The sequence below is a fragment of the Argopecten irradians genome, chromosome 14 (assembly GCF_041381155.1).
Source record: "Argopecten irradians isolate NY chromosome 14, Ai_NY, whole genome shotgun sequence".
NCBI lineage: Eukaryota > Metazoa > Mollusca > Bivalvia > Pectinida > Pectinidae > Argopecten > Argopecten irradians.
Genome location: NC_091147.1, coordinates 20,583,150 through 20,602,815, shown reverse-complemented (window position 1 = coordinate 20,602,815; position 19,666 = coordinate 20,583,150). Strand labels below are relative to the sequence as shown.

General features: G+C 36.7%; 1 protein-coding gene and 1 long non-coding RNA gene across 2 annotated transcripts in view; one reads left to right on the top strand and one right to left on the bottom strand.

Annotated features, from left to right (window-relative positions):
- LOC138308295 (uncharacterized) overlaps nt 1-19,666 on the top strand; it is a 78,611-nt gene that overhangs the window by 2,167 nt on the left and 56,778 nt on the right. The gene's annotated exons all lie outside the window — the stretch shown is intronic.
- Nucleotides 6,353-11,011, bottom strand: LOC138307972 (uncharacterized). The gene is made up of 6 exons (XR_011206073.1): nt 10,915-11,011; nt 10,208-10,274; nt 9,965-10,070; nt 9,348-9,639; nt 8,836-8,906; nt 6,353-8,570 (listed from the first exon to the last, which is right to left on the bottom strand). It is a non-coding gene; the product is annotated as an uncharacterized lncRNA (long non-coding RNA).

Here is a 19,666-nt window from a genome sequence, read left to right as displayed (position 1 = left end):
CGAGCGCCTGTGACTGAACAGAATGAAAATATTACATAGCTGTTTATTAATGCATGAATTCATGATATATTGTCATTACTTACTTATTACATTTGTATTGACTCTTTGTTACTTGCATTGGACTATTACTGACAGTTTCTCTATCGCAAATCGTCGACACTTTCCGTAAAACATAATTCCTCCTTTACGAAAAGTGCCGACAGTGCTCAATCGATCCCATTCGGCAACCTTCGGTTAACTGCCGAGAACGTAATCGATTTTTTTTCCACTAGAGAATTTATTTTTCAGCAGATATTTTAGACACCTTATACGTTTTTTCTATTTCAGCATGAGTTGTTGGCTAGTTAAGAATCTTATTTCAGAGTTTTATTCAATGCATATTGATACATATATTTTTCCTTTCAATGTGTATGTACATATATATATGCTCTCTATATAGAAAACATTGAATGAGAAAGCCAATATGACAGTGTTTCTTTTACATGTACTTCATTGTTTCATTACCACTATTGGAACGAGCCTGATTTTGCTTATGCATGTAATTCTATTTCAGCATGAGTTTTTGAATTTTAATTTCAGAGTTTTTACCATAACATTGCATTATTTGTGAATTTTAATGTGTAGATACTGTATATATATCTATAAAGAAAACAATAAATCAGAAAAAGATTAGATATGACTGTAGCTGCCGAACTGGTTAAGTTAGGAAGGAGACCTGAGTTCATAGATCGAATGTCTAACGTAACCTATGTCTAATAATGATAATGATAACAATACACGAATAGCATGCTGCAGGGTCCGTAAACACGCATACACACAACACATGTACACACGCAACACATGTACACACGCAACATATGTACACACGCATCACATGTACACACACATCACATGTACACACGCAACATATGTACACACGTAACACATGTACACACGCAACATATGTACACACGTAACACATGTACACATGCAACACATGTACACGCTTCACACATGTACACACGTAACACATGTACACACGTAACACATGTACACACGTAACACATGTACACACGCAACATATGTACACACTTCACACATGTACACACGTAACACATGTACACACGTAACACATGTACACACGCAACACATAAACACACGTAACACATGTACACACGTAACACATGTACACACGCAACACATGTACACACGCAACACATATACACACGTAACACATGTACACACGTAACACATGTACACACGTAACACATGTACACACGTAACACATGTACACATGCAACACATGTACACACGTAACACATGTACACACGCAACATATGTACACACGTAACACATGTACACATGCAACACATGTACACACGCAACACATGTACACACGCAACACATATACACACGTAACACATGTACACACGTAACACATGTACACACGTAACACATGTACACACGCAACACATAAACACACGTAACACATGTACACACGTAACACATGTACACACGCAACATATGTACACACGCAACACATATACACACGTAACACATGTACACACGTAACACATGTACACACGTAACACATGTACACACGTAACACATGTACACATGCAACACATGTACACACGTAACACATGTACACACGCAACATATGTACACACGTAACACATGTACACATGCAACACATGTACACACGCAACACATGTACACACGCAACACATGTACACACGTAACACATGTACACACGTAACACATGTACACACGCAACACATGTACACACGTAACACATGTACACACGTAACACATGTACACACGTAACACATGTACACATGCAACACATGTACACACGTAACACATGTACACACGTAACACATGTACACACGTAACACATGTACACACGCAACATATGTACACATGTACACATGCCACACATGTACACACGCAACACATATACACACTTCACAAACACAACACATGTACACACTTCACACATGCAACACATATACACACTTCAGACACGCAACACATATACACACTTCACACGCGCAACACATATATACACTTCACACACGCAACACATATACACACTTCACACACGCAACACATATACACACTTCACACGCGCAACACATATATACACTTCACACACGCAACACATATACACACTTCACACATGCAACACATATACACACTTCACACACGCAACACATATACACACTTCACACACGCAACACATATATACACTTCACACACGCAACACATATACACACTTCACACACGCAACACATATACACACTTCACACACGCAACACATATACACACTTCACACACGCAACACATATACACACTTCATACGCGCAACACATATACACACTTCACACACGCAACACATATACACACTTCACACACGCAACACATATATACACTTCACACACGCAACACATATATACACTTCACACACGCAACACATATACACACTTCACACACGCAACACATATACACACTTCACACACGCAACACATATACACACTTCATACGCGCAACACATATACACACTTCATACGCGCAACACATAAACACACTTCATACGCGCAACACATATACACATTTCACACGCGCAACGCTAATACAGTATAACCCATCTAACTCAAACTCCCATTACTCGAATACCCCATTCGTCGTACTGATAGGGTGGTCCCGACCGTACCCTTATACATGTATTATTTATGTAAGTAAACCTCTGATAGCTCGAACTGCTATTTGTCGAATACCTTACATTCCTCGAACAGAAATATATCCCATTCCTATCAAATACATGTACACACTTCACATACGCAAAACATACACACCGCATATAAAGTGACCGTCCGTAAAATCAAATAAACCAACCAGTCAAACAACATATTCCACTTATACACTGTGTGTGATGTACTTGTATGCGTTTAATATGTTACAAATTGACTCACATATGGTTTAAATGAATGGACTGATTGATATCAAAACTCTCCTGAACCTACGTCAGAGGGACTTGAGAACAGGTTTAAGGTGTACAGCTACTTATACGGTGTCGGTGTTAAATCAAAATAGTACCAGCGTCTCAGTCGATATCAAATTTCGAATGGTTAATCACTGATTTCATATGAGAAATTGTCCTTTAAATAAAAACACATGAACTTTATTCTGGGGGATGTATACAGTAATATGTGAATAATACGGGTTAAAATGTGACCTTTTATCAGACGATTTATTTCTTTTCTGTGATTTCTTATAAAACTTCGCTAGGTTGTCTCCTGATGGTAGCATTACCCGACTGTACGTGTCGAAGGAGGTTATAAACACGTTCAGATGCTGCAACCTAGTAGCCTCGTGACCTGATCATTTGGAATGTTGAGGGCCATAAGCTCCTTGCTATGAGCTGGATGCGGTCCTTTATGTCCACAAAGTTCATGGTTTAGAAGTAGTCAAGCCGCCGCTGCTACTTTTGGGTGGTCACACTCATTCCTTATGGTCAGTAAAGTTGGAAATGTTAAGAAGAATAAAAACAATTCAATGGTCACGCTTTGATCAATATGATTCAACTGTGTTTCAAACAATATATGTTTCCTTTAAAATAATATTATATATACATGTATATAGTACAATATCAAAGATACCGAAGATCTTTTTATCTGGGCTACTATCACCGCCAGATTAAATGCAGTACTACATTATAGTATAGCCAGGTTCGCGGATTACATAGGTTTTAATTACCCGCATTATGGATAACTTCAAATTACTTGAAAAGTGTTTCCTTGACAATCGTCCTCGTATTACTGACTAAAACTGTCTCCTCGTCCTCATATTGTTCTGACCGAAGGTGTCTCCTTGACAATCTCTGACTGAAGGTGTCTCCTTGACAATCTCTGACTGAAGGTGTCTCATTGACAACTCTGACTGAAGGTGTCTTAATGGCAATTCTGATTGAAGTTTTCTTCTTTACAATTCTGATTGAAGGTGTCTCCGTGACAATTGCCCTCATATAATGTATTACTGAAGGTGTCTCCTTGACAACTCTGTATGAAGGTTTCTTCTTGACAACTCCGATTGAAGGTGTCTCCTTGACATCTCTGTATGAATGTGTCCCCGTTACAGCTGCCCTCATATAATGTATAACTGAAGGTGTCTCCTTGACAACTCTGTATGAAGGTGTCTTCTTGACAACTGCCCTCATATAATGTATGACTGAAGGTGTCTACTTGACAACTCTGCATGAAGGTGTCACCGTTACAACTGCCCTCATATAATGTATAACTGAAGGTGTCTCCTTGACAACTCTGTATGAAGGTGTCTTCTTGACAACTGCCGTCATATAATGTATTACTGAAGGTGTCTCCTTGACAACTCTGTATGAAGGTGTCTTCTTGACAACTCTGTATGAAGGTGTCTTCTTGACAACGCAGATTGAAGTTGTCTCCTTGACAACTCTAAATGAAGGTTTCTCCGTTACAATTGCCCTCATGTAATGTATAACTGGAAGTGTATCCTTGACAACTCTGTATGAAGGTGTCTCCGTTACAACTGCCCTCATTTAATGTATAACTGAAGGTGTCTCCTTGACAACTCTGAATGAAGGTGTCTCCTTGACAACTCTGATTGAAAGTGTTTCCTTGACAACTCTGAATATAGGTGTCTTCTTGGCAATCGCCCTCATGTAATTATGACTGTTGGTTCCACCTCGATATCCGTTATCTTGTGACGTTTTTTATTCTACACCCAACCCCATATGACTATCGACGTTTGTGTTTCACATTCTCCTCCTGTTACTCTGTATATTAATCTTTCATGAGGCAACAACATTTCTTATTTGACCTGTCGTCTATAACATATTCTCTTGTTGCCTGGGCACCTGTCCTAATATAACCCTGTATAGTGTTACTTGGACATACGTTCTATAATAATCCTGAATGTCGCTGTCTCTTCGACTCTCGTCCTCACATGGCCAATATTGTTGATGTCATTTTGACCCACGCCTTATCCATACGTACTAATGTCCCCCTTGATAGGTACTGCTCTTGTGCCACTTATCCAATATATAATTTTAGCAAAGATGTGATAAAAACAAGACCTTATGCTGAAATTGAATTTGTTTTTATTTAACAGAGTTACTTCCCTTTAGTGTCACTACATGAGAGACTGGTTCCAACCTTAGTTACCTCCCTCGTGCTCGCTTCACTGAGTGAGCGGAGCGAAGCCTGGCGGAGAGAAGACTATAAGCTACATGACAGTCGCAATCGGGGCCCTTAGACACTTTCCGTAAGCGACAAAATTAGTATTTTCTCGTTTACGGAAAGTGCCGAAGGTTCCCAAATGATGTCAATCAATAAGACGGGCAAAACCCGAAAGATTATCACGACAAGTACTATAACCGCTATACCGACAAATCACCTCCTTATCTGTCTGCTTCCATTTATTTGTATAATCTTAATCTGTTTAATTAATCTCTTAAATGTATTAGACCTACAGTGGTAGTGTGTGCTTCATATTTTTGTCAAATTCCGTGTTATGATATGCTATTGCCGAGACGACTGTTTAATTAAACCATCCAAGATTGCTGACTTGATAACACGTATATCGGCTCACGGCTTTCTTCATTTTCAAAGGCGAGCTAAAATACTACGCTTCAGCTGCCCTTTTATGTCTATGAATACGTACAGTTTAGATTACCAAATTACCCGTGTATAACACCACTTAACCTCAGTGATACATCGCAGGTTTTCTTAATAGCACAGGTACATTTAAATTGATGTTTTTTTTTGAAAATGTTCGCTCAGGCATCCTTATGACTGACAACAGTAATTTGTAAACATACTTCGACTTACGAGTGTTTTCTTTGTATACCCTAGAGTTCATTGTTATAATGTAGTAATTTTCATTTTTCGTTAAGGTTCCTATACGATGTTTCTTATATATGTGTATAACTAAATATGCTTCTATTAATAATTTATATAAAAGTTATAATGTTGGACTATGGGGGTTCGTTTTAACCTTTGTTTACTGTTTACTCTCCCAATTTCATGTTACATTGTATCATGCTCATCTGGTATCAAACTATACACTGTTCTCAAACTACGGCTCCAATTAGTGTTTCCTTGGTAACCACAATATCTATAGTATATACTATTATTAATTCTGGAGCTACTAGAAATTACCTGTTACTAGTAATAGGTTGTGGGTCAAAGTGCAACTATGCATGACATTTCCTAAGGCATATGTTTTGTAATAAATTAAGGTAAAAATCCCTGCCACACAGCACTACTTATTAGACTGTAGACATAAATGACTGAAAAAATGCAACTCCACCAAAGTATCTTAATATCATGTACTTTATTGCGTATCACTAAACAATAACTTAGATAATTAAATTAAATTGCAAAACAAAATCTAAATGTGCACAAATGACAGTGAGCGAGTGGTGCTTCTCCTGGAGAATCAATCAAACAAAAGATGCGTTATTGTTATATGAATGTGTGTTTGGCCGTTTTCTGATTGGTCTAGATCGCTTGGACAGGTCTTGACAAAATGCAATGTCAACTTGAGACCGATAAACACCTGTTCAGAGGATGACATTGCAAATCTGGTAACCTGGCTATAAATAGACACAGGGCATTTACTTTCTCTTCCACATTCTTGACCAATCAAAATAGAGCATTGCCGATCATCGGGCAAAAGCCAAATCAGACACGGCAGACAACAGTATGGTAACAGATATTTTACACATGCTGTATGATTATATTGTGAAGAGGTATAACTGAAATACTACAAATACCTACTGAGGAATACGTGGATGAATATTTTCTTGATTTTATTTTTACAATTTCAAAATCATTCCGCTGTTCTTCAAAACTCTTTTAAATATATGTACTGAAGTTGCAAAGCTTGTTTCGTTTCATATAACAAAACAATCATTGACTTTTTGAAGGTGAATACGAGGAATTGTTAAACCTTTGAAAGATGATTTTTTCCTCGGCCTTCGGCCTCGGGGAATATCTCTTTTCTCAGGTTTAACAATTACTCGTATTCACTTATAAAAAAATCAATATTAATGAATGTGATCAATGATAGCCCCGACAAATGTATGACGTCGAAATAACGGTGGTATTACGCCACGAGAACAATGCAATGAGTCACAACGCCGGTAACGAGGATGGTAATATTCAATCAATTCACTGAATATCCTTGCTTTGATAACATCACAGCCAATTTTGCCGTGACGCCATGCTACAGTCATGGTACTATTGTTGCGGCGTCATACAATCACATGCTGCTTATATTATCCCCGGGGTAAGAGAAAGATAACCTCAACCCAAGGAGTAAAACTTGTCAAGTGTCTGACAACTTCTAAGAATCTTATTATAAGAGTATCATATTGTCACGACTTATTCCTCTACGTATAACAGTAGATAAACGATCATCTGCACGTGATTAAAACTTCGGTGATAATACAAAATTTGAGCAACATACTACCCTCTGTAGACCTGTGATTGGTCAGTCTTTTTCTCCTGAACTGCCTTCAGGTTTGCTCTGACATATCCGAGGGGCGTAGAGATCGTAAGTGATCATAACCCTTTGAAATTGGGAAACTATGAACGCAATTTGATATTTTTCAAAAGATGGCACGCAGAGATGTATACTTCGAAACTACACAACCACAACCAATGATAGAACTGTAAACGTACGTCTATTTAGCGCAAACTTGATTTTAAACAATTTAGCACAGTGATGAACTACCGTATTTTTACTTACAGATGTATGTTATTTAGAAAATAAGAATAGCGCGATTATGGTTTAGCGCTAAATATCTAACGCGAAAAGCGATGCATAAATATCATTACCACTAAAATATGTATGATTACAGTAAAACAGAGCAAACTGGCATGGTATTGTAACGGTACTTTGGCTAATCGTGTGGTACACGTAGAACAACTTTATCTACAGTAGACTGGATCTACATGCTTGACCTCCATAATAACAATGATCTTTTATTGCGGTCAATACTTCGTGTTATTATCCCGAGTAAATACCTACAATGTGTGTTTGTTTTAAATAACAATAGCCCCCAATGCTGGAGTATTAGATTTAAAAGTTGATCAACCAACTTATAAAACTACTGCGCTTGTTCGGCGAATTGTACATTATTTTTTTGTAATTGTTAAAAAGAATTGTAACTAAGAGTTCAAAGGTTAAACTGATTCTTAAGATTTATAAATGGAGACTAAAAACCCTGTTAAGTGACTATTGTTAAAGTATTTACACGTTGTGAAGTGATTGAAAAGCTGAAGTTGTATTTAAACATTTGCCAAGGGCATAACTATGTGCAATTGAAACCTGATTGATAAAAAGTAAATGTCTTAGTTACTTAGGTATATCTTATAGGTACAGGTAAAGTAATATTTTGCTTGTGCCGATAAGGGTGTGTCCTCAGCAATGTATTTATGTGTTAATATATACTAAAGAAGATAGATATTTAACCACTTTGATATGTGCAATATTTAGACATTCCATTTACATCGAAGGGCTTCGGAATATCACGACCTTTGCTGTACCTACAAAAGAAAAATATTCTCATATTAAGCTATGGATTTACGGCAGTGCCGATACCGCAGTATATCGGAAAAATAATCTTTGATTAGAGATACATGTTAAATAGTTAGTGGTGACTTCTTGGTTTTCTAATGATATACAAACAAGCGTGGGCGATGGGAGACCACAAAAATCAATAATTATAGCTTAAAATCAATCACAGTGTATTCACCTGCGTTTAAGAAGATAAATCAATTCTCTCTTATTGGAATACATATTATAATATACCTTATGTCGTGACGTCAAATACCGAAAAACACGTACTAGGTATTACCCATTGCAATTTGTTCACTTTTCTTCTGCAATAAAACAATTTGTGACAATGGTTTAACGATATAAAATGAAATACAACTGACAACATTTTTATGTAGTCTACGCTGAAAGTGCTATTCAGACATTTTTTATAAACACACTTAAGTCAAGTGTCTTTCCGATTCGTAAGGACTTTACGAATTGTGTTTTTGTGTATTACAGAGTTACCTCCCTTGTGGGTATGTATTCATGACGTCATTATTTTATGAGCAAAAGTCACATCTTTTTCTCTGAAAGGTATGACATAACGCTCGCAAACACATGGCGTCACAATCAATACCTAATACCTACCCACAAGGGCAGATAAATGTAATACATAAATACAGACAGCCGCGATACCGGTATTTATAAATAGATACTGAAATCGTACAAAGTAATTTAAAAATGAACAATAAAATTAAAGGTTGTACTAAAATAGACTAGGTTACCTGGTTTCTAGGTGAAAACATTGCTTTCTGCTGGCCTCGATCTCCTGCAATATACAACTTCATCAACACTATAAACATTCTATTAATAAACACCTTGTCATTTATGTAATGTATATTCTATATCGGGGTGTATAACTAATAATTTATAGCAATACTATTGACTTAGAAAAGTTAACTTTAGAATTTTTATTTAATGCGTAAAATGAAAATTTCCTCTGAACCGGTTGATATATTATTCCGCTTGACGATTATTCCCACGGCGATACTCACGAATCGAAATCATCTGTTTAATCTGCAAAAATAAACAAATGTAAATATGACGGGTAACTATGAACATCTGATGCAGGCGTCTGTCTAATGTTTGAAAAAAAAAAGTTACTACATGCAGAATGTGAGATATGAAACTGGGTAGTATTTTGTTCTAATGGAGACATACGAAAGATGGCATTTGGTATCCAGATATTTTCCATTTTATAAAAAAAAAGCTTTTAAATCTTGGCCAGAATTATCTGAACCAATGTCATTCTACTTATTTAAATGTTCAAAAGATGATTTTCTTTCATTTGGTTTGTGTGCCGAGACCAGCGAGCCTTTGACTGAAAGTATTGAAAACTTACCTGAAAGTCGTTGAAGCCTTCGAAACATTTTTTTTTTCTTTTCATCAGTTGACATCAGTTTGACTTTCGGATTATTTATGTCCACACTTCTTGGTTTTTTCTACCTCTATAGACAAACATGTAATTACATATTTGAGAACATTGTATAACGCATGCTGTAAATGTATAACATTAATAATATATTTCTTGTTAAATATTAAGAATTAGTCTTTCTAGAAATATAAACCAAACGATGAAACCTACCCTCTTCTAGCCGCCATATTGTTAGGACAACAACTAATCGGACCTCAGCGTCATGTAATCTTAAGCTCTACAAAATAAATAAATAAATATTTAATTTGCTAACCAAACACTTACGTCTATGAATGACTCTTGACCCCAAAATCATGATTGTAGAAAACAAACTTGTACGAAACCTATAACCAAACCTACAGACGTTGTTTTGCAAGGTTTGATGTTTGTTTAATGATGCATGTTGATATTGCCAACAAGTCATATAGAATGCTAGCAAGTAGAAACAATAGATTATTGAGGAAAACCAAAAGATGCATTTCGAAAATTGTCTAACGTATTTCATTGAGCATATTTACAAATTTACGACATAATAAAGCTTCATTGTTAGCGAAAGTGAAAGGCAGGGCGAATTCAACCGAGCTTTTCAAACCAAGGCACAAAGTCATAGGTCTTGCCTGTGTCGTGTTTTAGGCTATTGGACAAACAGGTAGTATTTTTCATTTAAATTAGGCCAACTCAAACGTTAAGGTAGACATATGCCTGGTGCATAATTCTTCATAGATTCTACGAATGGAAAACGAAAGCGAAAATAATTCACTATGATAAAACAGGAGTATAACGTTATGTACATGTATGACTATGTAATTCAAATCTAACATAATGTTGGAACCCAACTCAACACATCTGCATGTTGGATAAGATCTAGTGTAACTTACTCTGATACTAGGCGATTTCAATATGTGAGAGAGGTAACGTTCTTGTCAATATGGTTGAACTATGCCATGGGAATCCAAACTTGATAAAGAGTTCAACAGAGGGACATAACTCTAAATTGCTTCATACAAATGCAATTTGCAAAGCTACGTAATTAGTTTAAAACGGAAGAGCTGAATATGAATTAATGAATTTAAGGTATTACATGTAACTATTATTTTTTTAGTAAATATTTATATTGGTTTAGACGGTCTAATACTTATCCTTCGTAACGATTTCGAAAAGGGAAATTTTTCTCCCATACTTCACAAGGATATCCCATGGTCGCTGGGAAAAAGATAACTCTATCTTACACAAGGGGGTGTAAGATAGCTCACTAGACTGGTTCCCGCCTCAGTTACCTCCCTTGCGTACGCTTCACTGAGGACCGGTAGCGAGTAGCCATCTTGAGTGAGAATTCCTACTCCAGAGTGCGCATCATTTCTGCGCATGATATGTCATCATGAAGGGGGACGGCTACTTCCGTTAAGAGAAATAACGTCATTAACGTCGTTCCTATGAGCACCCTAAACTCTGTTAGCACGAAATGATTTCAAAACTGAAAACCTAATTTTACTTTTGTTTATATATCGTTCAAATAAATTATTTATTCTTTACGTTACGATCCGTCGCTTCGTGCGTAAAGGGGTTTCCCACGTCTAAAAAAAAGTGATGCCAGCGAACCGGATATGTAGATTGACCAATCAAAAAAATCATCATGGTTACCCGCTACCGGTCCCTAGTGAGCGGAGCGCAGCCTGGCGGAGATTAGAGAACTAAGGGAAGGGAACCAGTCTAGATAGCTCACACGCGCTGGACAATAATGTGAGTCATCAATACATGTGGCGTAGCCGCGGCTTGCATTGTCGATGACGTCAACAATTTTGACGCATTTCGAAGTTCCTGTGATTATAACGCGATGAAAAAGCTGGAAAGCAAAGGGAATTTCATATTTTTCCAATAATTATGGGAGAAAAAGAATCAAAATGGGTCTGTCAAGTGGACAGGGATATCTCAACCGTCGTGAAAGATTTTGGCCGTCAACCCTCGGCAAGCCTTGGGTTGACATGCCAAAATCTTTCACTCGGGTTGAGATATCCCTGTCCACTTTACTAACCCATGTAAGATTCTATTAATCTTATTTTGTGTTTACTAAGTCAATTCATATGTCAGTCAAGTATGGATAACATGATAATCTGAACATTTTAAGTTCGTTTTAATGGTGATAAATGAACCACGTGACTTTTGAGATGATGACGACTTTCAACGCATATATGTATAATATAGGAGGGTTGGATTCAGTGTGTAAAGCATTAATCCGTCTCCATATATTTGAAATAAATAATTGGGTAAGTGTTGGGAAGAAAAGGGAAATGGTCAGACAACTACTGGTGTCTATTGTCAACAATGTTAGGCTAAGACAACTCTGTTGACGTAATTGGTCGTAATTTGATAATACAGATAAATCTAATCATGCGTGAAAAACGATAATCATCCGTATTACGCCTGCGTAAAGACGACAACTATCGCTTTTAGGAGGCGAAATAACGAAATGGCATATATCAGCCATCATATTCTAGCGGTATCGTGACTGTTACATCATCGTAACTGTTACCGATTGTGACTGTTTCAACATATTACACATGTCACTGTCTTAAAATGACAAAACAAAAACAGTTTGTCCAAGCAAGAAACCTACCGATCATGTAAATCCAAGCTTAATATAAAAAATAACTCTTAATAGGTAAATGAAATGTGCATTGGCAACTGCTGAAGTTACAATACATTTCTATAAGAACACAGAATTAAGTTATGATATAAAGCAACAGAAATGATCATCATTACTATTGCATGAACAACTCAGCTTGTATTACAGGTATTGGCTCTCTCCTATGTGGATATGAAGGAAAGGGATATACTACCCTATGTTAAACAAACATTTTGTGATCCCGAAGGTAGACTACCCACATATGAAACGTATTTTCACTTCGTACACTCACATTTTATTACATTTTACAAGTTCACAATTACAATATCCCTTCATTTTGAAAATTCTGCAGTAACAAATTCAAAGGAAACTGCGAAATGCATCCAAATTGTGTGACTTTCGAAAGAAAAGCAAAATGTTTGCCTCTCTTACATTAGGGTCAGCCTAATTTCTGATAATATCGTGCAAGTATTACCGACAAACAGTCATTTTATTGACGAAGTGGCTTCCCGACGTTGAATTGCATGGGTAGCCATGTAATACAGCTTCAGACGCCATTAGTGTATCGTATGAGATAAGTATAAGCCAGTGTACACATGTAATTTTGAGAGAGAAAAGGGAATATCAAGTTATCACCAAATGCTCTTCAGATGACGAATGCACTGTACAAAATATAAACCAGCCATTAGCAATAACTATGTTAGTCATGTCCCGCTTTCGTGATTGGTTTTGTAGAATGTTGATGGTAACATCCCACCGCTGTCTCACACCAGCGGTTTCTGTAAACGCATCTGTGTTTTATTTGTTATAATACATTTATAATTAATCTTTATTTGTTTTCATACTTAATCCGACTCTATGATTGGCTGATTCTGTTTTTTTCATGTACTATGAAGAGAAAGATCCGAGAATGGCGCGAAAACCTTACTTTATCATGACGTCACTATAGAAACGTCGACGTTGCGTATTGATTTGGAAAAAAATAATCCGTTGGAAAATCAATGAAATCGTACGTTAAAACGTATTTTATATTATCAAGTAAGCTTTTGTGAGATTCCGCCATGAGGATTCACACAAATTGGAAACAATATTTTTTTTATAACCCGATGAAGTTAACAAATATTCACTTTATCATGACGTCACTATAGAAACGTCGACGTTGCGTATTGATTTGGAAAAAAATAACCCATTGGAAAATCAATGAAATCGTACGTTAAAACGTATTTTATATTATCAAGTAAGCTTTTGTGAGATTCCGCCATGCGGATTCACACAGTTTGGAAACATTTTTTTTCATAACCCGATGAAGTTAACAAATATTCACATCAATTTTAGACTGCTTGATGTTATAAAATACGTTTAAACGTGCGATTCCATTACTTAGGACGAAGCAAACATTTCAAATAATTATCATAAGTATCTAATATGAAAATTAAGGACCTTTTTCGGTCCATATGGTGCTATATATTTCTATAATACTTTTAGTTCACTTAACCTTTACCGTTAGACCATTTGCCTCATGTCAACCCTTCAAACTAAAGCATTCTTCTACTACATTCAAGTAGCTATTTTCTCTTTCCAGATACATTTGTATCTCATTTATTCAGACCATGCCTGCTCGTCTTCGCCCTACAGTTAACAAGCCCACTGTATTCGATCCATCATTCGATTGCGAAATACCAAAACGACGTTGGTAAATACAATTTACCGTCGATTTGTCCCAGCTACTGGTGGTTGTGACGTTTTATTACAATTTTCGCAGTGAAATATATAAGATTTATGGTGAAAAGTGATATTTTCACTCGCTTTTGACCAATTGGAATACAGCTTTAACAGTGAAAATATAATTTCGGTTGTTACGTCATTAGTCTGTGCACAAAAATGACGTCATGTTTTTGTGTTGAAATACAACGTTTTATTTCCCTTGTCATGTGACGTGTTTCAACTTATCGCAGACACTGTAATAAACGTGAGGCATTATAATGATGATTAATCGACGTTAAATCGTATTTCATCCCTGTGGCAACAGTACAAAGCACTACACTAGAGGGCTTCTAGACAAATATAAACGACGTAGCCCTTGAAGCCGCCACTCACAAGTAAACACATTATCTACTTTTATCTATTTCAGCACAAAAAAAAATAAAACAAACTATATAACCCCCTCCCCACGCCGCTACGCCGCAATACCAATAATCATCATTATTGATGGATGGTGTAACAATGAAGTAGAAGAATCCACGTGGTTTTGGTGTCTGGACACCCCTATCCCATCATCCTTCACTACTCAGTCTCAGCCATCGCTGTCCACCCGAAATCTAGCGTGATTTCTAGATTCGAGACGCGTTTTCACCCGATCCTAAATTGACACAGTCTACAGTTACAGGCATTAGTTGAATGAGGGCAAAGATTTTCTGAAATCTATCGCTGAACACGATATTACTATAATAAGTTAGTGTTGGTGACCTTTCATAGTAAATGCAAACCGATATGGACATACATTAATATACTTGTTATGACATGCCTGACAGATTAATCGCGGTGTTGAAGTTATTATCAAGGTTTATCACTAGGATTTATCTCCATTGTGCTTCTTATCGTAGGACATTGTCAGAATTTGAGTGGTGTCTCCAGATGAGGGGCATCGAACATGCTACATCGTCATGTGATTTTAACACGTAGAGAAAACAAATATGAATACACTTACAATAGATAGGCTGATTTCTATTAACCATAAGAGGAACATACAATATATTGTAAATAGAACTTTAAATGGTATATTTTGTTATTGATGCAGTGAAATTTCCAACAAAAAATAGTTGTTGTGAAAGTAATTGCATAGCAGATGTATGCTTTTTTGTAGTGATTCTTAAAAAATCACCTATCAAAGTATTACCAAAAACATCTACTTAAAATTAGTATTTCAATACCTGTATCTTTGAAACACAGCGTGTGATAAATGGGGCATGATATGTGCACTTAATTTCAAAGAAATAAATCGGTATCTGAAACTACTAGATAAGTATAATACTCTCTCCTCCCTTGAAGGTAACACGGAGAACGCTATAAGCATATGTACTGTAGTATGGTTGTAGGTGGTCATTTACAACGTATTTCTGTAATGTTATCGTGGTATATGACTCGTCTTTGTGCTTGAAGAACATATATTTGCTAGTGAGAAGATGAGTTCGCACGCTCAAACATTTTACGGGTCACGTTCTCAACGTACACCCGTGAGAAAATAAGGGTCATGTTTCTCTATATACACCGGTCGGGGTTATAAAGTAAACTAATAAGGAGATAGTTCCCATGCCTATTTAACTACTTAACTGTAATTGAATATCTTACAATGAAAATATAGACTAAAATAGTATCGAAAATCAAAGAAAGGACATAGACTGATTTTACCCCAGCGGACACGCAAACAAAAGGCTACTCTCAGTAAACATTAGACAAAACTTCATGGAATTTTGATAAAGGGAACGACAATTAAATCTGATGTTCTCAGGGAATGACAAGAAACGTCTGATATTGTTGACAGAGAAAATAACCCAGTACGTAAAGTTTATAGATCAAGAATGTTCAATGTATTGTAACCCATGTTGGGGTTAGTTTAGGGATTTACAGAATTTTCATACACGTGTTGTCGTCTCATTGTTGGATCGATCAATCGATCAATCAATCAGTCGATCAATCAATCAATCAATCAATCAATCAATCAATCAATCAATCCAATATCAGTTTAACGACCTTTTTCAATTGATTACAACCGACCACATGCATAAATAACCATATTCCGTGCTGATCGACAGCGTGTTTCTTTTACTATGTATATAATGTGATCAGCGATATGTTCCATATATATATAATACAACTCTGGATAAATATGCTGTTGGTGAATCCAGAAACATATTATGTAAAATACCTGTCTACTGACTTATCTGTTTTTTAGTTAAAGGGGAGTAACTCGTTCAAGATTACATATACATGTACATAACATACGGTAGATTTTCAAAATATCTTAAAAAGGGGAGTGACCTATTTTTGGGCTCTTGACCTACCTGTTTAACAAATTCAGTTTCCCTATATATCTAGCTATTCACCACGATATTTTTTAATCATAGAATATCAGTACGTATGCACTTCATTTTTTGCCACAACAACCATTTACGAAAACATCAATATTTAAACTTTTTTACATGTATTCCAAATTAGCAAAGTAAGTCCTGATATTCAACCCGAAAAATTCTTTGCTGGACGACTAAATGTTGTAAAGAAAGAAAATGTGTTTTTTTCATAAAATTTTGTTTTCTTGTTTTGGTTTTAGATCCTTTAATATGAAAATTATGTTAAAGGGTCACTGCTTTTCCGAAACGGCTTTAATTTGTAAAATTGGAATGAAAATTGAAAGTGATCATTTTATAGAGTTGCAAAAGTTATTAACTTACCGTTAATACTATACTTATCATCATCTTCTTTAAAATTTAATTTACATAAATCAAATTCAAATTTTCATAACGCGGGTCGTTTTATGTTTCCCGCCGCAATCCCAATTACAGCGCGTTGGTTAATTACCACTTCCCCAGACGGCAAAACAGCGACATGAATCTTCACTGTTATTACAGTTTATGCAATTTATCCTGCATTTGGTTGCTGTTTTAACATCCTCTTAGACCATATACTACTGTTGTTTTTAAGAGATGACAGGGTAATGTTAGATGATGAGAGAGATGACAGGGTATTGTTAGATGATGAGAGAGATGTCAGGGTATTGTTAGATAATGAGAGCGATGACAGGGTATTGTTAAATAATGAGAGAGATGTCAGGGTATTGTTAGATGATGAGAGAGATGACAGGGTATCGGTAGATGATGAGAGAGATGACAGGATATCGGTAGATGATGAGAGAGATGACAGGATATCGGTAGATGATGAGAGAGATGACAGGGTATTGTTAGATGATGAGAGAGATGACAGGGTAATGTTAGATGATGAGAGAGATGACAGGGTATTGTTAGATGATGAGAGAGATGACAGGGTATTGTTAAATGATGAGAGAGATGACAGGGTATTGTTAGATAATGAGAGAGATGACAGGGTATTGTTAATTAATGAGAGAGATGACAGGGTATTGTTAGATGATGAGAGAGATGACAGGGTATTGTTAAATGATGAGAGAGATGGCAGGGTATTGTTAGATGATGAGAGAGATGACAGGGTATTGTTAAATGATGAGAGAGATGGCAGGGTATTGTTAAATGATGAGAGAGATGACAGGGTATCGGTAGTATTGTTAGATGATGAGAGAGATGACAGGGTATCGGTAGATGATGAGAGATATGACAGGGTATTGTTAAATGATGAGAGAGATGACAGAGTATTGTTAGATGATGGGAGAGATGTCAGGGAATTGTAAGATGATGAGAGAGATGACAGGGTATTGTTAGATGATGAGAGAGATGACAGGGTATTGTTAGATGATGAGATAGATGACCGGGTATCGGTAGATGATGAGAGAGATGACAGAGTATTGTTAGATGATGAGAGAGATGTCAGGGAATTGTTAGATGATGAGAGAGATGACAGGGTATTGTTAAATGATGAGAGAGATGGCAGGGTATTGTTTGTTAAATGATGAGAGAGATGACAGGGTATTGTTAGATGATGAGATAGATGACCGGGTATCGGTAGATGATGAGAGAGATGACAGAGTATTGTTAGATGATGAGAGAGATGGCAGGGTATCGTTAGATGATGAGAGAGATGACAGGGTATCGGTAGATGATGAGAGAGATGACAGGGTATCGATAGATGATGAGAGAGATGTCAGGGTATCGGTAGATGATGAGAGAGATGACAGAGTATTGTTAGATGATGAGATAGATGACAGGGTTTCGGTAGATGATGAGAGAGATGTCAGGGTATCGGTAGATGATGAGAGAGATGACAGGGTAATGTTAGATGATGAGAGAGATGACAGGGTATTGTTAAATGATGAGAGAGATGGCAGGGTATCGGTAGATGATGAGAGAGATGACAGGGTATTGTTAGATGATGAGAGAGATGTCGGGGTATCGGTAGATGATGAGAGAGATGTCAGGGTATCGGTAGATGATGAGAGATATCAGCGTATCGGTAGATGATGAGAGAGATGACAGGGTATTGTTAGATGATGAGAGAGATGACAGGGTATTGTTAGATGATGAGAGAGATGACAGGGTATCGGTAGATGATGAGAGAGATGACAGGGTATCGGTAGATGATGAGAGAGATGACAGGGTATTGTTAGATGATGAGAGAGATGACAGGGTATTGTTAAATGATGAGAGAGATGTCAGGGTATTGTTAGATGATGAGAGAGATGACAGGGTATTGTTAGATGATGAGAGAGATGACAGGGTATTGTTAGATGATGAGAGAGATGACAGGGTATTGTTAGATGATGAGAGAGATGACAGGGTATTGTTAGATGATGAGAGAGATGACAGGGTATCGGTAGATGATGAGAGAGATGACAGGGTATTGTTAGATGATGAGAGAGATGACAGGGTATTGTTAGATGATGAGAGAGATGACAGGGTATCGGTAGATGATGAGAGAGATATCAGGGTATCGGTAAATGATGAGAGAGATGACAGGGTATCGTTAGATGTAGAACGAATATACATACCCGGCCTCTATAGCTACTATACCTTTCGGCCGGGTACGAATTGGTCCCTATGTGTCGTAGTGGAGCACTGCCTCCGAAAATCACTCGGGCATAGTTTTCTATACTTTTTTGTAGGTTTCCAATCATTTTATGCGTATACATGCATTTACATATTATTTTTGTCCAAAACAAACATAACTACCATTCTTAATATCTACCGTACCGCTCACAAGACGTCAAATTCACAATTTGTGGACTTGCCGTATAAATTCCCTTCAGAAAGACCTCCATATGTATTATGTAAAAGAAATAATGCCTCGATGAGAATTTGATATTTTATAAGGTTCAGTTTTATTGC